This window comes from Sminthopsis crassicaudata, chromosome 4, assembly GCF_048593235.1.
Source record: "Sminthopsis crassicaudata isolate SCR6 chromosome 4, ASM4859323v1, whole genome shotgun sequence".
In the NCBI taxonomy this organism is placed as follows: domain Eukaryota; kingdom Metazoa; phylum Chordata; class Mammalia; order Dasyuromorphia; family Dasyuridae; genus Sminthopsis; species Sminthopsis crassicaudata.
The window spans coordinates 306,401,093-306,428,721 of NC_133620.1; the positions used below are offsets into that span (position 1 = coordinate 306,401,093).

The 27,629-nt window shown below is 33.7% G+C and overlaps 1 pseudogene; it reads right to left on the bottom strand.

The window, feature by feature from the left end:
* Positions 1 to 10,403: 10,403 nt before the first annotated feature.
* On the bottom strand, positions 10,404 to 26,692 carry LOC141538621 (mitogen-activated protein kinase 6 pseudogene; annotated as a pseudogene).
* Positions 26,693 to 27,629: the final 937 nt, after the last annotated feature.

Consider the following 27,629-nt stretch of genomic DNA (forward strand, 5'->3'; position numbering starts at 1 on the left):
GGACTATGAGAGTGAGAATCAGTATACCCTTCAAATTCATTTAACTTGCCCTTGGCGATATTTCCATTAATCTCTCCTTTCTCTTCCTCTTTCTCCTCACACTTCCTTATGTGGCTGATCTTAAAACTTTTCTTTTTTCTATAACTTGTGGATTTCTTTAAGACCAATTGTATTAAGTTGTAGTAGAAATTGAATCATTATAATATTCACATTGTTGATCTCTTACTATTTTCCAATTATCTGCCTCTATTTCTTCTTCCTTGAAGAACCAAGGGGACGGGACATTCATTCTAATGTATCCACGAGTCCATTAATCTGCTCTCATGTTACAATCAAACTTTGTCTCTTTATCAGTCTGAGTATGCTTCTGAAGATCTCCCTTGGGGTGGGGTTGGGGGTTGGGGAGAATCTTTTCCTAATATCTGCCCCATTTCGATAGAAAATGAGAGTTACTAGTTTATCTCTTAACAAAGTAAGTTCCCTGTTTGTCTATTAAAATACTCTATTTCCTGGTCACTGGGACTTCTTCAGTGAAATAAGGGTCCTTAGTCCATGTTGGGTGCCAAAATGTTAAGTCCAAGCTAGCTCCCTGGCATCCTCAGGATCAACCAGAATCAGGATAATTAAAAGTCCTTGGTCTTTAGGGGGAGGAATTAAAGTCGCAGGCAAACTGCCAGGAGTTTTGCCAAAGATCTCTTCTTGATTCTGGAGTCCAGAATCTTCACCTTTTTTTCCTCCTTCTACTGCCAAGTGAGTCTCTGACCTCTGTCACCCCACTCTCTAATCCTTGCCTACAATTATCTTAACATCCAACATTGAGCCAGCACCAATGGTGAGAAGAGCCATTTTTCCAAACATATGCTAAGAGTCATTGTCTTATATCGAATAGGTAATTAGCCTTAAGTGCTCAGTTTTCTGATTCAATTACACCTTTTCATAGTTTCAGCCCTTTACACATGTAACTTTAATAATAACTAAATTAGAACAATAGAGCATTTTATAAGTATTTGATTCATAGAATGGACCAGTTTCCTAGTTAGGCACATTAATTGCTATAGATTATATTATCAGATTCTACATAACTTTTTTCTATTCTATTCCTCTATTCAATTTTATATTCTATTCAGTTTTATATAACTTATGGATTTCCCCTGGCAAGTAGATGAAGGCCTCCAGAAATAGAACTAGTTACATAGATTGCTTTCCTGAAGCAGTATGCCAATTTTTTCCATTGAAGTAACCTATCCCATTTATTGAGAACAATGGAAAAAATAAAACTTGACTTCCTGTTTCCTATTCCTTGACTTCAAGTTTGCTTTGCTCTGTATATGTAAGTCAAAACTTTATTCATTAGAGAAAGGACTTATTTTGATTATTTGAGATTCTACATATCTACATACATTTCACCAAAAGTAGAGTTTCATTTTGTTTTTCTAAAGGAATTACATTAAAATTACTCTTAACCAATGTTAAGGAAATTCACAGGTCATTAATATCAATTTTTGATTCCAGTAAACTATATTGGACATTTCCTTCACAGAATTGTTCCAATAGACTGTATTGTAACAAGAAGTAAAAGGCTGAAAGTCTGTTTGATGAGGGACAAGAAAAACTGAAGGAGAATTAAGTATCTTCCTTTTTCTTTCACAGTGTATCTTTGTTTACATAGACATTAGCTATCCCACTGATTGATAATCATTCACTCACAAAGGCGGTAAATCTGGAAAGTAGCTGGACTGTAATTTAATTCCAGATATCTCCTCAGTTTCCCCCTCTATATTAGGATTCTGAGAATTAACACTGGGTTTCATTTTCTGAAATACCAGTTGTACTAAACAGTTTTCTGAACAAAAGGCAAAATTTCAGTTAGTGCAGAGAAAAAGCCTGTTTTGTTTGATTTCAACAACAATCAAATGGGAAAAAAATGGATTAGAAAGAGTGTAATGCATTTAATTCAAGTAATGGATATCTTCTGAGTAAGACACATTAATTCCTATAGGTTATATTATGTTTCCAAATATTTTTTCTTTATTTTCTATAGTGATATGAATATGGTATGACTTGGAAGACTCTTCAAAGCAATTAAACAAAGATCCTCCCAAAACATATATAGTTTTCTGAAGTAATACACAATTATTTCCTTATTTTTAATTTTATTTTTTATAATATCTTTTTATATACAAAACATATGCATAGGTAATTTTTCAACATTGACCCTTGCAAAATCTTATGTTCCAAATTTTCCCCTCCTTCCCCCATCCTCTCCCCTAGATGGCAGGTATTCCCATACATGTTAAATATGTTAAAATATATGTTAAATACAATATATGTATACACATATATCTTGTTACACAGGAAAGATCGGATTTAGAAAGAAGGTAAAAATAACCTGAGAAGAAAAACCAAAAATGCAAGCAAACAGTAACAGAAAGTGTGGCAATGTTATGTTGTGATCCATACTCATTTCCCAGTGTAGCTGGTTCTGTTTATTATAGATGAATTGGAACGCATTTCGATCCTCTCATTGCTGAAGAGAGCCACATCCATCAGAATAGATCATCATGTAGTATTATTATTTTAGTGGATAATGATCTTCTGGCTCTGCTCATTTCACTTAGCATCAGTTCATGTATGTCTCTCAAAGTCTCTCTGAATACATCCTGCTGGTCATTTCTTATAGAACAATAATATACCATAACATTCATATACCACAAGTTATTCAGCCATTCTCCAATTGGTGGTCATCCCTTCAATTTCCAATTTCTAGCCATTACAAAAAGGGCTGCCACAAACAATTTTGCATGTATGGGTCCCTTTCCCTTTTTTAATATTTCTTTGGGATATAAGCCCAGTAGTAACACTGCTGGATCAAAGGGTATGGATGCACAGTTTGACAATTTTTTGAGTATAGTTCCAAATTGCTCTCCAGAATGATTGTATCCATTCACAACTCCACCAACAATGCATCAGCGTCTCAGTTTTCCCACATCCTCTCCAACATTCATCATTATCTTTTCCTCTCATCTTAGCCAATCTTGGAGGTATGTAGTGGTATCTCTGAGTTGTCTTAATTTGCATTTCTCTGATCAACAATGATTTGGAACACCTTTTCATATGACTAGAAATAGTTTCAATTTCTTCATCTGAAAATTGTCATATCCTTTGATCATTATCAATTGGAGAATGGCTTGATTTCTTATAAGTCAGTTCTCTATATAGTTTGGAGATGAGGCCTTTATCAGAACCTTTAACTGTAAAAATGTTTTCCCAGTTTATTCCTTCCCTTCTAATCCTGTCCACATTAGTTTTATTTGTACAAAAGTTTTTAACTTAATATAATCAAAATTATCTATTTTGTAATCAGCAATGACCTCTAGTTCTTCTTTGGTCACAAATTCTTTTTTCCTCTACAGATCTGAGAGGTAAATGATCCTATTTTCTTTTAATTTATTTATAATCTCATTATTTATTCCTAGATCATGAACCCATTATCTTGGTGTACATGTTAAGTATGGGTCAATGTCTGGTTTCTGCCATACTAATTTCCAATTTTCCCAGCAATTTTTCTCAAATAATGAATTTTTATCCCAAAGGCTGGGTCTTTGGGTTTGTCAAACACTAGATCGCTATAGTTATTGACTATTTTGTCCTATGAACCTAACCTATTCCACCGATTAACTAGTCTATTTCTTAGCCAATACCAAATAGTTTTGGTGACTGCTGTTTTATAATATAGTTTTATATCTGGTACAGCTTCATTTGATTTCTTTTTTCATTAGTTCCCTTGAAATTCTTGACCTTTTGTTCTTCCAGATTAATTTTGTTGTTATTTTTCTAGGTCATTAGAATAATTTCTTGGGAGTCTAATTGTTATAGTGTTGGGGATCCAGGCTTATGGTGTGTTTGAGACAAGGCGGGGGTCTAGTGAAAGAATTCACTCAGTCAATTCTCTGGCAAAGAAATAGGAGAGTTTATTTCTTTAAAATCACTAAGAAAGCAAGTCTCTTAAAGGACAAAGCTCATAAGATGAGATTAGGAGTTTTGCAAGGTGGTACATCCAGAGTACTTAGTTTTATGATCAGAATTCAGGTCTTGGGGGCTTTTGAAACAATAGGGAAGTTTGAGTTTGAATAGGCTTCAGTTCAACTCTATAGAAAGTCTGATTAGGATTAGTTCAACTATATAGAAAGTTTAATTGATGGTATTTAACGTTAGTTCAGTTCTATAGAAAGTTTGGTTAGTGTCAGTGGAACTCTATAGAAAGTTTAATTAGTGGTACTTAATGGAAGTGGGGGGTGGGGTTTCATTTCTAGAGTGAGATAGAATTAAGGAAAATTAAGGGAAAAGAAGACAAAATTCAAAGTGACTGACTTCTAAGAATGAAGGGTTTCCCGTGTCAATCGCACTAAATAAATAGATTAATTTTGGTAGTATTGTCATCTTTATTATGTTCCCTCAAACTATCCAGGAGCACTTAATATTTTTCCAATTGTTTAAGTCTGAGTTTATTTCTGTGGAAAGTGTTTTGTAGTTTTGCTCATATAGTTGCTGATTTTTCCTTGGCAGATAGATTCCCAAATATTATTTACTATTGACAGTTATTTTAAATGGAATTTCTCTTTGTATCTCTTGCCCTTGGATTTTATGGGTGATGTGTGTAAAAATGCTTAGGATTTATGTGGATTTATTTTGTATCCTGAAATGTTGCTAAAGTTGTGGATTATTTCTAATAGCTTTTTAGTAGAATCTCTGGGGTTCTCTAAATATACTATCATATCATCTGTAAAGAATGATAATTTGGTTTCCTCATTACCTACTCTAATTTCTTTAATTTGTTTTTCATCTCTTATTTCCTCTTTCATCTCTTATTGCCTCTTATTGTATTTCTAATACAATATTGAATACTGATGGTAAAAGTTGGCACCTTGTTTCACTCCTGATTTTACTGGGAATAGTTCCAGTTTATCACCATTACATATGATGTTTACTGATGTTCTTATATAGACGCTATTGACTATTTTAAGGAAAAGTCCATTCATTCCTATATTCTGTAGTTTTTAAAAATAGGAATGGGTGTTGGATTTTATCAAATGATTTTTCTGTATCTATTGAGATGATCATATGGTTTTTGTTGATTTGGTTATTGATATAGTCAATTATACTAATAGTTTCCAAATATTGAACCAGCCCTGCATTCCTGGGATAAATCCTACTTGATCATGATGTATTATCCTAGAGATGATTTTCTGTAGTCTTTTTGCTAATATTTTATTTAAGATTTTTGCATCGATGTTCATTAGGGAGATTGGCCTAAAATTTTCTTTTTCTGTTTTCATCCTACCTGGTTTTGGTATCAGTAATATGTTTGTGTCATAAAAGGAATTTGGTAGGACACCTTGATTCCCTATTTTTTCAAATAGTTTATATAGCATTGGAGTTAATTATTCTTTAAGTGTTTGGTCACATGTAAATCCATCTGGTCCAGGGGATTTTTTTAGGGAGTTGATTAATAGCTTGTTCTATTTCTTTTTCTAAAATGGGACTATTTAACCAATTTACTTCTTCCTCTGTTAATCTGAGCAACGTATATTTTTGAATTTAAGTTATCAAATTCATTGGCATAAAGTTGGGCAAAGTAACTCCTAATTATTTCTCTAATTTCCTCTTCATGAGAAGAAATTTCTTCATTTTATTCTTAAGACTAACAATTTGATTTTCCTCTTACCTTTTTCTAATCAAATTTACCAGGGGTTTATCTATTTACCAGGGTTTGTTTTTTTTTTTTGTTTTTTTTTTTTTTTTTTGTTTTTTTCATAAAATCAACTCTTAGTTTTATTTATTAATTCAATAGTTTTTTTTTTTTGTTTGTTTGTTTTTACTTGCAGTTTACTTTCTCCTTTTATTTTTAGAATTTAAGTTTAGTGTCTGATTGGGGGTTTTAAATTTTCTCTTTTTCTAGCTTTTTTAGTTGTAAGCTTAATTCATTGATTTTCTCTTTCTCTAATTTATGCAAGTAAGCCTCTAGAGATATAAATTTCCCCTTATTACCGCCATGGCAGCATCCCACACATTTTGGTATTATGTCTCATAATTGTCATTCTCTTGGGTGAAATTATTAATTGTGTCTATGATTGTCTGTTTCTCCCAATCATTCTTTAGGATGAGATTATTTAGTTTCCAATTACTTTTTGGTCTATTTTCCCCTAGCTTTTTATTGAATTAATTTTTTTAATGTATCATGATCTGAGAAGGATGCATTTACTGCTTCCTGCTTCCTGCCTTTATGCATTTGAATTTGAGGTCTTTATGTTCTAATATATAGTCAATTTTTGTATATGTTCCAATGAACTGTTAAGAAGAAAGTGTACTCCTTTCTGTCTCTATTTAGTTTTCTCCGAAGACCTATCATACCTAATCTTTCTAGTGTTCTATTTACCTCTTTAATTTTTTTCTTATTTATTTTGTGGTTTGATTTATCTAGTTCTGAGAGTGGGAGATCTCAACCTTACACTATCATAGTTTCCTGTCTATTTCTTCCCTTTTCATTTTTCCCCTCCCACTTTTCAATGAGGTGGGAGAAGTTTCTACGTAAACCAAATATGTCCAATATTTCCTCTTTGAGCCAAATCTGATGAGAGTTAAGATTCACACAATGTTCATCCTCCTCCCTTCATGCCCTCACATATAATTGGTTTCCTTTTCCTCTTCATGAGGCATAGTGTCCCTCTTTTTACCTCCACTTTTCCTTTTTTTGGTACAATTTCCTTTCCATCTCTAGTTTCTTTTTTTATAACAGTAAAACCAAATTATACATGTACTCTTTAGGTATACCCATAATAGAAATACAGTTCTCAAGAGTTCTTTTTAACTTTTTATGGTTCTCTTGAGTCCTATATTTGGAGGTCAAACTTTTTGTTTAGCTCTAGTTTTTTCATCAGGAATAAATGGAATTACCTATTTAATTGAATGTCTATCTTCTTCCCTGGAAGAAAATGCTCAATTTGGCTGGGTAAGTTATTCTTGGCTGCATACCAAGTTCTTTTGCCTTTTCGAAATATCAGATTCCAGGCCCTTTGTTCCTTTAATGTGGATGGAGCTAGATCCTGAGTGATCCTTATGGTGGCTCCTTGTTCTTTGAATTGTTTGTTTGTTTGTTTGTTTTCTGGCTGCTTGTAGTATTTTTTCCTTGGTGTGATAGGTTTTGAAATTTAGCCACAATATTTCTTCGAGTTTTGATTTTGGAATCTTTCAGTAGGAGATTGATGAATTCTTTCAATGTCTATTTGTCTATTTTGCCTTCTGTTTCTATAACATCTGAGCAGTTCTCTTTCCCCATTTTTCTCTGAAGTAACCTATCCCATTGATAGAAAAAAAATATGCTCCCTATCCTTCCAAAATGAAACAGACATGTTCCATGGCAGTCACTTGACTTCAGTCTTCAGTATGATACTTGATATAGTGTAGTGGTGTGTTGTAAATCGTATAGTTGACTCTAGGTATTTCCTCTAACAAGGATTTTTTTCTTGTTACCACTCTATTTTATTAGCTCAAATCTATTATTTTCATGAAGTTTATTTTCTCCACGTAAAGCCACAAAAAGGTTATGGCCACAGTTTCCACAGCCTGATGGATGCACGCACTGGATGAATGAGAGTTTATTATCTTGTTTTTCTATAAGATTATTTGTTTTACATACATACATATACCATACTCGAAATCTAAATGATTCCACAGAAAGGGGATTGGTTACACATTCATTCATTCTCACCATATAGAGAAATTAGAATACTCTTTGCTTTTCAATGCTTCTTCCAGCTTCTCCTCCTCCTCCTGCTAATCAGTAACCTTTTTTTCCTTTAGGTGCATTCTATTTATATCTAATCAAAATCCTGGTTGCTATGATCTACAGAACCTAGATCACTCCCCTTCCTTCCTCAATGAATTTGGTACATGACTTATAATTCTTCTCTCCTTTCCAAATCTTACCTTCATACTAGAGGATATCAACAGATATAATTATTCCTAAAACATCCTAACTACTCATTTCTCAACCTACTCACTTCCCATAATCTAATCTTTCACTTTAATGAAATTATTATTTACACACAAAAAAGGTCATATGCTTGATTTTTCCATCACTAACAAATTCATTACCCATATGTTCAAGAATTTCAAAATCCTCCTATTTATTGGTTTTTAATCTCTTCCCTAATTTCTTTCCCTTATAAAATCTTACCTATTACCTGCACCATGACTATCAATACCACCAACCTTTTAAAGGTCTCCCCCAGATCATTTCTCTTGCATTCTTTTGCTGATCTTGATTATTTGGTGAATCAATTCAACTCTATATTATCCTCTTCTTTTAAATCACCAGCTCTCTTATCATTTTTCATACCAATTATGCCTTGCCAAGGCTCAGTCTTTAAAAACTCTCACCATTTGCTATTTAAAGATTTCTTCTTCACTCTACTCTATACAATGACTTTTCAAAATATTTTTATCCCCACTCAAACTTTTTGTGTCTCCCCTTCTCACCATGCCTCAGTTGAGGACTTTCCCTCATATTTTATAGAAAAATTGAGACCATAATTGTGAATTCCCTGTATTCCTCTCATCTTTATCTCCTATTACTTAGGTATCTTCTACTATCTTGTATGATAAATACTTGGTACTCCTTAATTAGATTAATCCTTCTACTTGCTCAAACCTTCCCATTCCATCATAACTCTTCCAACAAATTGCAACAAATCTTCATTTTATTACTTATTTTAAATTTCTCCATCTCTGCCTCAAGTCTCTCTCTACTTGAACTCTCTTCCCAAAGTGATTACCAAAGTGATTTCACTAAATATGCAGTTTAATCATATCACTCTAATTCTCTATAAATTCCAGTTACTCTATTGCCTCCAGGATAATTACAAAATCCTATGTGGAATTCAAAGTCTTTTTCCTTTTCATTTTTCCACTCTTCTTTCATTTTTTTTAAATTTCAAAAATATTTTATCAATACTTTATTTTCCCCCAGTTACATATAAAACTATCGTATAAAACTATTTTTAATATTTATTTTTAAAATTTTGATGTCCAGATTCTCTCCCTTCCTCCTTCCCTATTGAAAAGACACATATGAAGTTATGCAAGACATTTCTATAAGTCATATTGTTAAAGAAAACAGATTTTTTGCCCCAATCCTCCCAACAAAACTTAAGAAAAATAGATTTTTTTAAAAGTATACTTCAATCTTTATTCAGACACAATCCATTTTTTTCTCATGGTATGGATACCGTTTTTTATCATAAGTCCTTCATAAGTCTTGCATCTTTGTATTGCTGAGAATAGCCAAGTCATTCACAACTGATCATTTGACAATATTGCTATTACTTTGTACAAAGTATATTTCATTTTGCAAGACTCATGGAATTCTTTCCAGGTTTTTCTGAAAGCATTTGACTCATCATTTCTTATAGTACAATAGCATTCCATGATAATCACATATCACAATTGCCATCTTCTTAATTTCCAATTATTTGTCCTGAGAAAAGAGCTCCTATATATGTTGTACATAGAGATCCTTTTCCTTTCTTTTTTTTTTTTTAACCTCTTTAGGGATACATGCCTAGTAGTGGTATTGTTCAAAAGGTATGCATGGTCTTCTAGCCCTTTGGATACAGTTCTGAATTGCTCTATAGAATATTGAATCAGTTCACAATTCCACCAAAAATACTCTAATGTCTCATTTTTCCCACATTCCTTCCAGCATTTTTCAATCTGATAGGTCTGAGGTAATACCTCATAATTGTTTTAATTTGAGTTTCTCCAAAAAACAGTGAGTCAGAGTATTTTTTCATGTGGCTATAAATAGCTTGATTATTTCATCTGAAAACTATATTTTTGATCATTTATCAATTGAGGAATGGCTCTTATTTTTTTAAATTTATAAACTTGACTCAGTTCCTTATATATTTGAGAAATGAAGCTTTCATCAGAGAAATTTGCTTCAAAATTATTTTCACAATTACTATTGCTAACTGCACCCCTAGTTATTGTATTCTCTTTCTCCTTTCACCTTGTCCCTCCTCAAAGATGTTTTGCTTCTGACTATTCCCTCCCCCTCTAGGCCCTTCCTTCTACTATCCTCCTCCCTTCTCATATTCCCTTCCTGTCCTACTTTCTTTTTTTAATTTAAAGCTTTTTTATTTACAAAACATATGCATAGGTGATTTTTCTTTTTCATGAAGAACAGAATAATAATCAGTAGAATAATGCCTTTAGACTTGGAAAAACATATCATGCATATGCATAAGAAAAAAAAAAACTTTTCTTGCTAAGATTAAACTTTCCTTGGTTTGGCTAAGAAAATATAGAGAAAACAGCATAATTCATCTCATTCCAGATTACCTTCATAACATTCCTGGAAGCAGCTGAATTAAGGGTTTCTGCAGCTCAATGATAACATTTTTTATGTAAACTGACATCATACTGAGAAGCTCCTGATGATCTTGCTCATGTATGACAGGAATAGATTCTAAAATCAGCTGCATCTGTTCAAGTTCATGTGCACCTGCAAAGAGGGTTTTCCCAGTCAGCATTTCAGCAAAGATGCATCCTGCCGCCCACATGTCAATCTTTAGTATAGTTATTAGGAGAAAATTGTGGAGATCTGTACCATTTAGTAACCAATCCTTCAGAAGGATGACCCTTATGTGAATAATGAGCATCCATAATCCAGGTAAGACCAAAGTTACCTATCTTCAGCACCAAGTCTTCAGTATTAATGAAAAAATTAGCTGGTTTGAGATCTCTGTGCAGTACATTTGCAGAATGAATATAAAAGATGATACATGAAAAGCCTGGCATACTCTTCTGGTAAATGGCCCTGCTCTAGCAGATTAGCCAAGTCTATCTCCATGTACTCCTGAACAATGTAAATAAACACTGTTCATCTCTGTCAGAGAGCCCACATCATCTGTTAACTGATTTCCACTGGGACCAAGAATTTCAAATACTTTTATAGTGTTATCATAGTCAAGTCTTGTAATAATTTTGGTTTCTCATTAAGCATGTATAACATACACACACACATACACACACACACACACACACACAAAGCATGTATAACACTCTGGGGATCTGTAAGAATAATTTTCTTGATAGCCATTCTTTTGTCACAGTCATTATAGACAGCAGAAAAAACTAAGCCATTGCCACCACAACTCGGTGGTTTTAAGTACATATACCAAGAGCCCAGATCAAAACCGTGAATGTTCATGAGACTTTCAAAGTTTTCTGCTATTTTGAGACACTTAATATTATTTTTCCTTTCCAACTGATGAACTTGTGTAAACACAGAAGGAAACTGGCATCAAAAAGAATGATTTTTCAAAAAGGGAGAAAAATAATTCTGCTTCCACTACAAGATGGTTTCTTGATACATGTGCCAATCAGGCCTGTTGAGTTCCCTTCAAATTTACATCTTGTAAGCTCTAACTCATGCTGAGAATTAGAAAAATTGTACTAGTCATAACTCAAGATAGGGGCAGCAACTCTGCAAACATTTAAAAAAAAACACTCAAGAAAGTCAAATGGAATTAAATGACATACTATGCACAACTTTACTGTGCTAAACAAGTTAACATTTAATAAAATTTAATAAAAGAGTGAATAAATGTGCACAAAATAGGTCTACTTATACAGTTGTCTTGCTGTACAAGAAAAATTGGATCAAGAAAAAAAAAAAAAAGAACCAAGAAAGAAAACAAAATGCAAGCAAACAACAGAAAAAATAAGAATGGTATGTTGGAGTCCACACTCAGCTCCCAGTTACTCTCTTTGGGTGTAGATGGCTCTCTTCATCATTGAACAATTGGAATTCGTTTGAATCTTCTCATTGTTGAAGACTGCCACGTACATCAGAATTTATCATCATATAGTCTTGTTGTTGCCATATATAATGATTTCCTGGATCTACTCATTTCACATAGCATCAATTCACGAAAGTCTTTTCAGGCCTCTCTGAAGTCATCCTGTTAGTCATTTCTTACAGAACAATAATATTGCATAACATTCATATTCCATAATTTATTCAGTCATTCTCCAAAATGATGGGCATCCATTCAGTTTCCAGTTTCTAGCCACTATAAAAAGGACTGACACAAACATTTTTGCACATTGCCGGATCAAAGGATATGCACAGTTTGATAACTTTTTGAGCATAATTCCAAATTGCTCTCCAGAATGGTTGGATTCATTCACAGTTTCACCAACAAAGTATCAGTGTCCCAGTTTTCCCACATACCCTCCAACATTCTTCATTATCTTTTCCTGTTATCTTAGCCAATCTGAGAGGTGTGTAGTGGTATCTCAGAGTTGTCTTAATTTGCATTTCTCTGATCAATAGTGATTTGAAGCACCTTTTCATATAATTAGAAATAGTTCCAATTTCTTCATCTGAAAATTGTTTGTTCATACCTTTGACCATTTATTAATTGGAGAATTCTTATAAACTTGAATCAATTCGCTACATATTTGAGAAATGAGGCCTTTGTCAGAATCTTTGAATGTAAAAATGTTTTTCCAGTTTATTGCTTTCCTTCCAATTAGTTTTGTTTGTATAAAAGTTTTAACTTAATATCATCACAATTATCTATTTTGTGATCAATAATGATCTCTAGTTCTTCTTTGGTCACAAATTCCTCCCTCCTTCAACTATCCTATGTTCTTCTAAATTGTTTATAATATCATTCTTTATGTCTAGATCATGAACCCATTTTGACCTTATCTTGATATATATAGTGTTAGGAATGGGTCAATGCCTAGTTTCTAACATACTAGTTTCCAATTTTCTCCATAGCTTTTGTCAAATAGTGAATTCTAATCCCAAAAAATGGAGTTTGTGGGTTTTTCAAACACTAGATTGCTATAGTCATTGACTATTTTGTTCTATGAACCTAACCTATTCCACTGATCAACTGCTCTATTTCTTAGCTGTATTGGCTAAAACAAATGGCTTTGATGATTGCTGCTTTATAATATAGTTTAGATCTGGTACAACTAGAACACCTTCATTTACTTTTATTTTCATTAATTCCCTTGAAATTTTTGACCTTTTGTTCTTCCAAATGAATTATGTAGTTTGTTATTTCTAGGTCAGTAAAAGTTTCTTGGGAGTCTGATTGGTATAGCACTAAATAAGTCCATTCGTTTAAGTAGTATTGTTATCATTATTATATTCACTTGACCTATCCAAAGATCACTTGATATTTTTCCAAATCTTTAGATCTGACTGCGTGGAAAGTGTTTTTTAGTTTTGTTCATATAGTTCCTGACTTTCCCTTTGGCAGATAGTTTCCCAAATATGTTATTCTATTGACAGTTATTTTAAATGGAATTGCTTTTTGTGTATCTTGCTGCTGGATTTTGATAGTAATGTATAAAAATGCTGAGGATTTATGTGGATTTATTTTGTATCCTGCAACTTTGCTAGAGTTGTAGATTATTTCTAATAGCTTTTTAGTAGAATCTCTGGGGTTGCAAAGAGCATTAATTTGGTTTCCTCATTACATACTCAAATTTCTTTTATCTCTTTTTCTTCTCTTATTGTTAAAGCTAGCATTTGTAATGCTATATTGAATAATAATGGTGATAATGGGCAAACTTGTTTCACTCCTGATCTTACTGGGAATGGTTCCACTTTATCCCCATTAGATATGATGCTTGCTGATGGTTTTAATTAGTTGCTGCTGACTATTTTAAGGAAAAGTTCATTTATTCCTATACTTTTTAGTGTTTTTACTAGGAATGGATGTTGGATTTTTATCAAATGCTTTTTCTGTATCTATTAATATAATCACATGATTTTTGTTAATTTGGTTACTGATAAAGCCAATTAGGGTAAAAGTTTTCCTAATTTTGAACCAGCTCTGCATTCTTGGTATAAATCCTTGGTCATGGTATATTATCATGGTAATGATTTTCTGTGATCTCCTTGCTAATATTTTATTTAAGATTTTTGCATCAATATTCATTAGCGAGATTGGTCTATAATTTTCTACCATGTCTGTGTCATAAAAGGAATTAGCTAGGGATCTTTCATTCCCTATTTTTTCCCAAATAGTTTATATCATATTGGAGTTAATTGTTCTTTAAAAGTTTGGTAGAATTCACATGTAAATCCATCTGGTTCTGAGGGTTTTTCCTTAGGGAGTTGATTAATAGCTTGTTCTATTTTTTTTTTCTAAAAAGGGACTATTTAAGTAATTTATTCCCTCTTCTGTTAATCTGGGCAATCTATAATTTTGTAGGTATTCATTTCATTTAGGTTATCAAATTTATTTGCATAAAGTTGAGCAAAATGACTCCTAATTATTGCTCTAATTTCCTCTTCATTGGCTGAAAGTTCTCCCTTTTCATTTTTGAAACTAACAATTTGATTTTCCTCTTTCCCTTTTCTAATCAAATTTAATAAGGGTTTATCTATTTTGTTTTTTTTTCCACAAAAACCAAATCTTAGTTTTATTTATTAATTCAAAATTCTTGTGCTTTCAATTTTATTAATCTCACCTTTTATTTTTAGAATTTGAAGTTTGGTATTTGTTTGGGATTTTAAAATTTGGTTTTTTTGTAGCTTTTTTAGCTAGAAATTCATTGATCTTTTCTTTCTCTATTTTATGCAAGTAAGCATCTAGAGATATAAAATTTCTCCCTTTTACCACTTTGGCTGCATCCCACAAATTTGGGTATATTGTCTCATTATTGTTATTCTCTTGCATGAACTTATTATTTCTATCTATGATTTGCTGTTTCACCCATTTATTCTTTAGGATGAAATTATTTAGTTTCCAATTACTTTTTGGTCTATTTTCCCTTGGCTTTTTATTGAATGTAATTTTTATCGCATCATGATCTGAAAAAAATGTATTTATGATTTCTGCCTTTCTGCATTTGATTTTGAAGTCTTTATGTGCTAATATATAGTCAATTTTTGTATAAGTTCCACGAACTGTTGAGAAGAAAGTGTACTCCTTTCTGTCTCTACTTAGTTTTCTCCTAAGATCTATCATACCTAACTTTTCTAGTCTTTTATTTACCTCTTTAACTTCTTTCTTATTTGTTTTGTGGTTTTGTTTATCTAGTTCTGAAAGAGCAATATTGAGATCTCCCACTATTACAGTTTTACTGTATTTCTTCTTGCAACTCTTTAGGAGTTTAGGATGCTTAGGAATTTAGATGCTATGCCACTTGGTGCATATATGTTTAGTATTGATATTGTTTCATTATCTGTGGTGCCCTTTAACAAGATATAGTTTCTTTCCTTATATCTTTTAATTAGATCAATTTTTACTTTTGTTTGATCTGAGATCAGGATAGCTACCCTTGCTTCTTCTTCTTTTTTTTTTTTTTTTTTTTTTTTTTTTTTTTTTTTTTGCTTCGCTTGAAACATAATAAATTCTGCTCCAGCCTTTTACCTTTTCTGTATGTATCACTCTGTTTTAAATGTGTTTCTTGTAAACAATATATTCTAGGATTCTAGCTTTCAATTAAGTCTGCATCCACATACAGTTTAGGGGAGAATTCATTCCATTCACATTTACAGTTAAAACTACTAATTTTGTATTGCCTGCCATCTTATTAACCCCAAATTATACTTTTCTCTTTCCTTTTCCCTCTTCCCAAGTATTTTACTTATGAGCACTACTTACCTCAAGCAGTCATCCCCCTTTAGAATCCCTCCCCTTTTCTTGTATCTTTCCCCTACTATTTCTGTTTTCCCTTCTATTTAGCCTACCTTTCCCTTTTTCACTTTCCTTTCCCACTTTTCTATAAGGTGAGAGAAGTTTCTTGGTGAAACAAAATATGACTAATAGTCTTTCTTTGAGCCAAACCTGATGAGAGTAAGATTCATACAATGTTCATCACCCTCCCTTCTTTCCCTCAGTTATAATAGATTTTCTTTGTCTCTTCCTGAGATGTAATTTCTCTTATTTTACCTCTACTTTCTTCTTCTTCTAGTACACCTCTGGTTTCTTTTTTATATTATAATAATAAAATCAAATTATACATGCACTCTAAGTATATCTATAACAGAAATACAGTTCTCAACAGTTCTTTTTACCTTTTTATGCTTCTCTTGAGCTCTATATTTGGAGCTCAAATTTTTTGTTTAGCTCTGGTCTTTTAATTAGAAATAAATATAATTCAAATAGTTCACAACTTTAGCAAAGTTGCAAGATACAAAATAAATCCAGATAAATCCTCAGCATTTTTATACACCACCAACATAACACAACAGCAAGAGATACAAAGAGAAATTCCATTCAAAATAACTGTTGATAGCAAAAAATATTTGGGAATCAATCTACCAAAGGAAAGTCAGGAACTATATGAGCAAAATTACACAATATTTTCCACACAAATAGTCAGATTTAAACAATTAGAAAATATTAAGTGCTCTTGGATAGGCTGAGCGAATATAATAAAGATGACAAGACTCCCTAAACTAATCTATTTATTTAATGCTAAAACAATCAGACACCCAAGAAAGTATTTTAATGACCTAGAAAAAATACCACAAAATTCATATGGAAGAACAAAATGTTAAGAATTTCAGGGGAACTAATGAAAAAAAATCAAATGAAGATGGCCTGATCTAAAACTATATTAAAAAACAGCAGTCACCAAAACCATTTGGTATTGGCTAAGAAATAGACTAGTTGATCAGTGGAATAGGTTAGGTTCACAGGACAAGACAGTGAATAAATATAGCAATCTAGTGTTTGATCCCAACTTTGGGGATACGAATTCATTATATGACAAAAACTGCTGGGAAAACTGGAAATTAGTATGGCAGAAACTAGGCATGGACCCAAACTTAACACCACATACTAAGATAAGATCAAAATGGGTAGATGAACTAGGCATAAAGAATGAGATCATAAATAAATTAGAGGAACATAGGATAGTTTACCTCTCAGACTTGTGGAGGAGGAAGGACTTTGTGATTAAAGGAGAACTAGAGATCATTATTGATCATAAAATAGAAAATTTTGATTACATCAAATTAAAAAGCTTTTCTATAAACAAAACTAATGCAAACAAGTTTAGAAGGGAAGTAACAAATTGGGAAAATATTTTTATAGTTAAAGGTTCTGATAAAGGCCTCATCTCCAAAATTTACAGAGAATTGACTCTAATTTATAAGAGATCAAGCCATTCTCCAACTGATAAATGGTCAAAGGATATGAACAGACAATTTTCAGCTGATGAAATTGAAACTATTTCCACTCATATGAAAGAGTGTTTCAAATCATTATTGATCAGAGAAATGCAAATTAAGACAACTCTGAGATACCACTACACACCTGTCAGATTGGCTAAGATGACAGGAATAAATAATGATGATTGTTGGAGGGGATGTGGGAAAACTGGGACACTGATGCATTGTTGTGGAGTTGTGAACAAATTCAACCATTCTGGATAGCAATTTGGATCTATACTCAAAAAGTTGTCAAACAGTGCATACCCTTCAATCCAGCAGTATCCCAAAGAGATATTAAAAAAGGGAAAAGGACCTGTATGTGCCAAAATGTTTGTGGTAGCCCTTTTTGTGGTGGCTAGAAGCTGGAAATTGAATGGATGCCCATCGATTGGAGAATGGTTGGGTAAATTGTGGTATATGAATGTTATGGAATATTATTGTTTTGTAAAAAATAACCAGAAGGATGAATACATAGAGGCTTGAAGAGACTTACATGAACTGATGCTAAGTGAAATGAGCAGAACCAGGACATCATTATACACTTCAACAGCAATATTATATGAGGATATATTCTGATGAAAGTGGCTGTCTTTGACAAAGAGAAGGTACAATTCAGTTCCAATTGATCAATGATGGACAGAATCAGCTACACCCAGAGAAGGAACACTGGGAAATCAATGTGGACTACTTGCATTTTTGTTTTTCTTCCCAGGTTATTTTTACGTTCAAAATCCAATTTTTCTTGTGCAACAAGAAAATGGATCTGCACACATATATTGTATCTAAAATATACTTTAACTTGTTTAACATGCATAAGACTGCCTACCATTTAGGGGAGGAAGTGGAGGGAGGGAAGGGAAAAGTTGGAACACAACTGAGTGCAATTTGTAAAAAATAAAAAGCTATAATTAAAAAAAAAAAAAAGGAATAAACGGAATTCACCTATTTCATTGAATGTCCATCTATTCCTTGAAAGAAAATACTCAATTTAGCAAGGTAATTTTATGCTAAAAGTTTTCCTAATATTGAACCAGCCCTGCATTCCTAGTATAAATCCTACTTGATTATGGTGTATTATTCTGGGGATGATTTTCTGTAGTCTTTTTGCTAATATCTTATTTAAGATTTTATCATCAATATTCATTAGGGAGATTGGTCTATAGTTTTCTTTCCCTGTTTTCAACTTACCTGGTTTAGGTATCAGTACCATGTCTGTGTCATAAAAGGAGTTTGGTAGGACTCCTTCATTCCCTATTTTTTTTTCAAATAGTTTATATATCATTGGGATAATTGTTCTTTAAATGTTTGGTAAAATTCACATGTAAATCCATCTGGTCCTGGGGATTTTTTCTTAGGGAGTCGATTAATAACTTGTTCTACTTCTTTTTCTGAATTGGGACTTTTTAAGCAATTTTCTTCCTCCTCTGTTAATCTGGGAAGCCTATATTTTTGTAGGTAGTCATCCATTTCACTTAGGTTATCAAATTTATTGGCATAAAGTTGGGCAAAGTAATTCCTTATTATTGCTCTAATTCCCTTTTCATTGGTGGAAGGTTCCCCCTTTTCATTTTTATGACTAACAATTTGATTTTCCTCTTTCATTTTTTCTAATCAGATTTACCAAAAGTTTATCTATTTTATTGGTTTTTTCATAAAGCCAACTCTTAGTTTTATTTATTAATTCAATAGTTTTTTCTTTCAATATTTTTAATTTCTCCTTTTAATATTAGAATTTCAAGTCTAGTATTTGATTGGGGGTTTTTAATTTTGCCTTTTTCTAGCTTTTTAAGCTGCAAATCCAATTCATTGATCTTCTTTTTCTCTATTTTATTCAAGTAAGCCTCTAAAGATATCAAATTTCCCCTTGTTACTGCTTTAGCTGCATCCCACAAATTTTGGTATGATGTCTCATCATTGTTATTATCTTGAGTGAAATTAATAATTGTGTCTTTAATTTGCTGTTTCACCCGATCATTCTTTAAGATGAGATTATTTAATTTCCAATTAGTTTTTGGTCTATTTGCCCCTAACTTTTTATTGAATGTACTTTTTATTGCATAGTGATCTGAAAAGAAAGCTGCCTTCCTGAATTTAATTTTGCCATTTTTATGTCCTAATATATGGTCAATTTTTCTATATGTTCATGACCTGTTGAGGAGAAAGTATACTCCTTTTTTGTCACCATTCAGTTTTCTCCAAAGATCTATCTTTACTAATTTTTCTAGTCTTCTATTTACCTCCTTAATTTCTTTCTTATTTGTTTTGTCTTTTGATTTATCTAATTCTGAGAGTACAAGATTGAGATATTCCATTATTATAGTTTTGCTGTCTATTTCTTCTTGCAACTCTCTTAACTTCTCCTTTAGGAAGTTGGATGCTATACCACTTGATGCATACACATTTAGTATTGATATTGCTTCATTGTCTATGCTACCCTTTAGCAAGGTGTAGTTTCCTTCCTTATCTCTTTTGATTAGATCAATTTTTGCTTTTGCTTGATCTGAGATAAGGATGACTACCCCTGCTTTTTTGACTTACTTCAAGCATAATAGATTCTGCTCCAGCCTTTTACCTTTACTTTGTATGTATCTCCCTGTTTTAAATGTGTTTCCTATAAACAACATATTGTAGAGTTCTCACTTTTGATCCAGTCTGTTATCAGTCTCTGCTTAATGGGAGAGTTCATCCCATTCACATTTACAGTTAAAATTAGTAAATCTTTATTTCCTGCCATCATATTATCCCCAGATTATGCTTTTCTTTTTCTTGTCCTCACTTGCATCACACAGCCCTCCCTCTTTAGTATCCCTCCCTCCTCCCTTTAAATCCCTTTCCCTTTCTTGTGCCCTTCCTTTATTACTCTTTTCCTTTTCCCTTTTCCTCTCCCCCTTTTTAATTAGGTGAGAGAAAATTCTCTGGAAAACAAATATGTCAATTATTTTCTCTTTGAGCCAATTCTGATGAGAATAAGATTCACACAATGTTCCTCCCCCTCTCTAAATTCCCTCAGATATGACAGGTTTTCTTTGCCTCTTCATGGGATGTAATTTTCCTCTTTTTATCTCCTCTTTTTCCTCTTTCTGACACTATCCCTTTTCCATTTCTACTTCCTTTTTTTTTTTTTTTTGTTATATCAGTAAAATCAAATTATACATGTAGTCCTAATATATATCCACAACAGAAATACAGTTCTCAAGAGTTCCTTTTACCTTTTTCTGCTTCTCTTGAGTCCTATGGTTGGGGATCAAATTTTTTATTTAGATCTGGTTTTTTCCTTAGAAACTAATGGCATTCATCTGTTTCATTAAATGTCCATCTTATTTCATGAAAGAAAATGCTAAACTTAGCTGGGCATTTTATTCTTGTCTGCATTCCAAGTTCTTTTGCTTTTCAGAATATCAGATTCCAGGCCCTTCAATCCTTTAATCTGGAAGCAGCCATATCTTGAGTGATCCTTATTGTGACATCTTGGTATTTGAATTGTTTTTTTCTGGCTGCTTGTAATATTTTTTCTTTAGTTTTATAGTTCTGAAATTTTGCCACAATATTCCTTGGAGTTTTTATTTTAGGGTCTTTTTCAGAAAGTATTAGATGTATTCTTTCAGTGCCTATTTTATCTTCTGATTCTATTACATCTGGGCAGTTCTCTTTGATGATTTCCTGTAAAATAGTTATTAGGCTCTTTTTTTCATCATAATTTTTGGGAAGTCCAATGGTCCTCAGATTATCTCTCCTAGATCTATTTTCCAGGTCTGTTGTTTTTCCAAGTAGATTATTTAACATTTTTTTCTAGTTTTCCATTTTTTTTTTTGTTTTGCTTGACTGATTCTTGATGTCTCAATGAATCATTCATTTCTATTTGTTCTTTTCTGATTTTTAATGTGTCATTTTCTTCATTAGCTTTTTTTTTTACTTCTTTTTGTATATGTCCAATTGAGTTTTTAAATGAGTTGTTTTGCTCCATGGAATTTTTTTCCCTTTTCACTATTTTTTTTTAACTGAATTATTTTCTTTTGCCAATTCACAAACTCTTCTTTCTTGGGAGTTCTTTATCTTTTCCAATTCACAAATCCTGCTTTCCTGGAAGTTCTTTACCTTTTCCAATTCACAAATTTTGTTTCCCTGCACTTCCTATGAGTTCTTTACCTGTTCTAATTCACATTTCAGGAAGTCTCTTGCATAGCTTCTCTTTCCTTTCCCCACTTTTCTTCTAGTTCTCTTTTAAGATTTTTTATACTTTCTTCTAGGAGAGTCTTTTTTTGTTGGGGATCAGTTAATCTCCCTTTGGGGTATTGTCTGGAGACTACCTACTATTAGTCTCCTTGGAGTTGAAAATCTGCTCTCTTTCTGTATAGAAGCCATTAATCATTCTTTTGATTTTTTTACTCATTTTTTTAAAAGCCTTTACGGTCTGTCTTCAGGGCAAGATGTTACCAGCTTCCTCTGCAGAGCAGGGATAGGTATATAGACAGTAGCTTTCCTGTCAATGGGCTGCAAAGAGTGACTGAGCTGCAGAAGTGCCCTGAGAGGAACCCTGCTGTGAGGATTAGTGACTGCCTTGGGGCTAGAGGCTGAGCACTGAAAGTATCTTTGGCCCTGCAAAAGCCTGCTTTGAGTATTACCAGTTACACTATCCCTCAAGGCACTGGAAGTGTCTCTTCCTGGGGAGCATAGTCATAATTGAGCTGGGGATATTGCACTGCCCCAGGCCAAGCCCCCCAATGTGCAGTTCAGAGGCTGCCCCAGGCTGTGTGTGAATTTGAAAGCCCCTGCTGCAGAATGTAGAGCTGTGTTATGGTCTGGATGGGCACAGCCAGATCCTGTTAGGCCCTAGTGTCCTTCAGAGTACCCTCTATCCTAAGCTCTAATTTCTCTGATGGTCCACTACTCTGCAACTAAAACAAAGTAGTCAGGCTATGGCTTCCAATCATGGAGGCTGCCCCCGCTCCCGATTCTATCCCTGCTTGTGCTGGTCTGTTCCCGCTGATCAGGACAAACCTTTTCTGGGGATCTTCCATATTATCTTCACCTGGTAAGTTGTTGTACTTCCAGTTTTCATGAATTTTATCAGTCAAGCGCTACTTTTGAGCCTGATTTTTAAAATTGGTAATGAGGGTATGAGAGGAGCTTAGAAAGTCATGTGTGCTCTGCCCCCCCCCCCATTGAATTTTTAAATGAGTTGTTTTGTTCTACAGAATTTTTTTTCCCATTTCACAAATTCTGTTTTTTAAGGAGTTATTTTCTTTTTCTGTTTCACAAATTCTATTTTTCTGGGAGCTATTTTCTTTTTCCATTTTATTAAATCTATCTTTTAATGAGTTATATGCCTTTTCCAAACCCTCTTGCAAAGTTTTCATTTCCTTTCCCCATTTTTATTTTAGCTCTCTTTTAAGGCCTTTTAAAATTTTTTCTAGGAAAGCCTTGTGTAACGGGTACCAGGTTTTGGGGCTTCAGCTGGAGACGATCTGCTTTTGGTCTCCTGAGAATTTGAAATTTGTTCTTCTCTTTCACCATAAAACTGTCCACGTTCAGAGTTTTCTCTGCATTTTTCCTTTTTTTTTTTTTTTTTTTTTTTTTTTAAGTTAAGGTCTGCTTTTAGGGCAGGGGAGGTTTTCTAAGCTTCCTTTACAGCAGAAGCAGCTTTCTCTACAAGTGGCAACATCTGTGTTGACTCACTCCCAGAGCTGAGTGGGTGTTGCCAGGTCCCATGATATTCTGTCATTTTGAGATTCATTATTTACCTTTTATGTTTGTGTTGGATGTTTTATAACTTCTCTCCTGAACTACTGGCTTGCCAGCAGGGCAGAGTAACCAACACTCAGTAGATTCTTCCCCATAGATTTTCCATGACGAAGGCTGCATTGCTCCATGGAGTCTGCACTGGCCTTGGTCTGTGCTGTCTGGGCTGGTGTCTTGCTCAACCTGCTTGCGCTTGGCCCACCTCTCTGTGTTTCCAATTTAACCAGACCTTTTCTGGTGATTTTTGAAATAATTTTCTTCTGGTAATTTGTTGCATTCCCAATATTTGTGGATTCTGCCAATCTATAACTAATTAGGAGAAGGTCAGAAATAAGTGTGCGTCCTTTCTGCCATCTTGGCTCCATCCCCAGAAGTCTATTGATGTACTTATGAAATTATCCAACCATTTTGGAGAACAATTTGAAAGTATGCCCAAAAGGCTATAAAACTGTGTATATTTTTTGCTCCAGCAACATCACTACTAAGTCTATATCCCAAGAAATTAAAAAAAAAATGGAAAAAGACCAAACACAAAAAATTTATAGCAGCCCTTTTTGTGGTGGCAAAGAATTAGAAATTGAGGGGATGCTCATCAATTGAGAAATGACTGAATAAGCCGTGGTATATGAATGTAATGGAATACTATTGTGCTATTGTAGAGGACTTGCCAATCCCTCACCAGCCTTGGACAATGCATGAGGCGTGGCTCAAGAAACTGAGGGTAGTCTTTTAAGGGTGAACAAAATGATACTGGGAGGAAGGGGTCCACTGGAGAAGCAATGTGGCAGTTCTGGGAGAGGCATGCCAGATCCAGGATGAGAGAACAATACCCACATACCTTATTAGGAAAGGAATGCTCACTTTATATTTACATGTAGCTTCCTGAAGACCACTGTATAGGGAATCATATATCTGCTATAGGCTAGAATGTGTTTTCACTAAGCTATAGAACTAAAGACATATACTGACTATATAAAAAGGCTTGCTGGGCTTGTAATAAACGAAGTCTTCCAACATCCTGACTCTCACCTCTCATTACTCATGGTAATGAGTGCCCTTCAGATGATCAGACAATCCTGGTCATATAAGACCCGTGTCACTCGGGAATTTGAGCTGAGAACCCGAACATGCTATAAAAAATGATGAGCAAGTGAATATTAGAAAAACCTGAAAAGACATATGAACTGATGCCGAGTTAAGTGAGTAGAACCAGGAGAACATTGTATATAGTGACAACAACATGGTGTGATGATTAACTTTGACCATTTGTCAAAGGGTCTTTGGCCCTTTGTAGCAATACAATGATCTAAGATGATTCCAAAAGACTTCAAAAGTTTTTCTGTAGATTAGGCCATAAATTTTCTCTTTACATTTTTGCTTTTCTCTTTTAAAAAATTCATGAACAATTTGTTGTGATTCCCTAATTTCCTCAAATTCCACAATGTCTTGTGTCTTTTTTTGTTGTTGTTGTTTTTTTTTTTGCTTTCACATAATTGTTGTTTCAGTGATTTGTGTTTTGATTTACTATTTAAAACTTTATTGCTAAAACTCCATTTGCTGCCAATATTTTTGTTATGTGTGTTCTCTGAACCAGTGATTATTTTTATTGCCTTACTGTCTGCAAAGGATGTGTTAATTTTATTTCTGCCTTTTTTACACTTATTTTCTTATCTCTGTGACCTAATACATGTCATGTGATAAATTCTTTTTTTTTATTTTTATAATTATAAATTTTTGACAGTGTATATGCATGAGTAATTTTTTTATAACATTATCCCTTGTATTCATTTTTCCAAATTTTCCCCTCCCTCCCCTAGATGACAGGCAATCCCATACATTTTACATGTGTTACAATATAACCTAGATACAATATGTGTATGTAAATCCAACTTTCTTGTTGCACGTTAAGTATTGGATTCCGAAGGCATAAGTAACCTGGATAGATAGACAGTAGTGCTAATATTTTACATTCAATTCCCAGTGTTCCTTCTCTGGGTGTAGTTGTTTCTGTCCATCAGTCATATGATAAATTCAAGAATGGTGCTGAGAAATATATATGTATACATATATATATATATATATATATATATATATTTTGCCATCTCAGAAAATACCATGTCTCATTTCTCTAGCAATTTGTTCAGTTCCACTTTTTTTTTGATCTTTCTATTAGACTTATCCAAAACTGAGAGAGAGAGAGAGAGAGAGAGAGAGAGAGAGAGAGAGAGAGAGAGAGAGAGAGATGGATGGAGGTATTCTGTTACTACTATGTTATTGTCTATATTTCTTTGTAGCTCAGTTTACTGTTTCCTTTATGAATTTGAACACTAAAGCATTTGAAACATAAATTTATTCCTTTGTCTATTGTTCATTTTAATATTATATAGTTCATTATATTTTTATAGCTAAGGAGAATATACAGCACAAATATTATGTTTGGATGCATCTGTAAAGATGGTTGGTCCTTTAAGAGGGACTTAGAAACTTTTTCTTCAGAAACACAAGGGCAATTATGTAAGAGCTGGGCTATCCTAAAGGGGGACCCATGAGCAAAATTTGGAGCTGTGGACAATAAAATTTGTCACTGTGGGATGGTTTCATATTGGTATAAAAATGTATATCTTATTAGGTCCTATCCCATGTAATTGTATTACTCATTTAATGGCTTTTAACAAGATTCTAGCCACAAGCACAGGGTAAGGAATAAGGCTTTGGTCTGGTTGTGCTGTTTTTTGCTATGGATTTCCAATCATTAGGGGTTAGAATTTCATAAGCCAAATTCTCTAATAGTATCTTAACATAAAATGATATAGACCCATAGAGGGTGCAAGACTTTTCAGATCAAATGATTTCCAGATTAAAAGGAATGTGTTTTCTCCTGATTTGACCTAAAGGCCCATTGAGGTTCAGTTCTTCAGTTACAAGGTGTTTCCATTCTCAATCCAAACATATCCCATCCCTCTTCCTTTGCCTTAACGAACGCTCCTGTAATTGGGACACAGGAGAAGGACAAGATGACTGCGCTGGCAGTACTATTGGTGCCACCACCCTTTCAGTACTTCCATCTTCTGCCCATGAAAACAGAGTTGAAGGAGGAGGATGAAAAAGTATTGGGTCAGGAAGCAGGGAATACATCAAGGGTTCAGGTGCAGGGAGAAGTGGAGGTGGGCTGAGAAACAGGGAAGTGGCATGCCCCTTAAACCTCCCAACACCATCTTTGTCTTTGTTTAACATGAGGCATCCTTTAGAGTTGTCAGAACCTTCTTTTTGGTTTATTTTCCTCATTCTCCTTTGTTTGGCACCCTATGCCCTTCTTTTTTTCAATACTTTGTAGGGTCTCTCAAAGCCAATTTTATTACATTGTACATAAGGAATGTGTGCTCAGGAATTGAGCCAGGACCCATAGTGTGGTAGTATTCAGATAATTGTTCTCCCACTATCTTCCACTTTTCTGGCTCCAACATTTCCTCCTTAGGGAGCCATAGAGATGATGTGAAGAACTCAGTGATCTGCTTCTGAATTACTAACAAACTTTGCTCTTTTTAAAATCTAATCAGCATTTTTGTTAGTGCTTGCCCTATTTCAGCTGGAAAACAAAAGTGACTATATTAGGTTTGTTAAATTTTTCCATTGCTGTTTAAACTCACCCTGTTCCTGGGTACCCCTGGGATTTTTACCTGAACTCCCACTTTCCATGTCAGCCAAACTGCTGTGTGCCCTGATCTCAAGAGCCCTGTGTTGGGCATTGGCTCATTGGAAGATTTTGGTACCAGCCTGAATCCTGATCTTGGGTGAAGAGTAATGAGGCAGAACTTACTCGAATGGTCAAACAGGAGTCTGTTTATTCAAAAAATCTTCAGCCTTATATACCCTATGCTTATGTAATACATTTATATAACTATAGGATATTGCATATGTGGGATCACATAAACAACTTGCTATTGTGTGCAGATATTTCCTTGCCACTTAGTATAACTCTGCTTCAAGTACAGCACAGATTGTCATGCCTCCTGACTTCTCAGGAAGGCCAAGTCACCCCTAGTGAGGGTGGGGAGCCAAACCAGACACTGTTAGCAAGGTTCCTAAAGGATTTTATACCTAATCCAGGATTCCCCACTATCTGTGGCCCTCTACGTTAGTTTTTTTTTTAAATTTACCAGATATATGCATGAATAATTTTATAACATTGACAATTGCCAAACCTTTTGTTCTAATTTTTCCCCTCCTCCCCCCATGTTAAATATGTTAAAGTATAAATTAAATACAACATATGTATACATCTGCATTAGTTTTTAAAAATTATTTTTGTGCCCCTTTCCAGGGAACATTTTCTTACTCTCTTCATTATCTACCTTTTTTTCATTTTCTTTTCTGTCTACTTCAGATCCTCATTCTTTGGTTCCTAGTCTTTATGATTATCTAGTCTTTATTCTCTGTATTCCTCTGGAATCATAACTTCCGAGGTATATATTTTGGATTTTTCCCTCTTGGCAGTTTCTGCCACACTGTAGAGTTGGCCTTTCTGTATCTTCCTTTTTCATTGTGAAACTCCAAAAAAAAAAATCATGTAAGTAACAGAGAAGATATTGCTCCCCCTCCCATGGTAGGACTTTTCTGCATTTCTGATTAATGT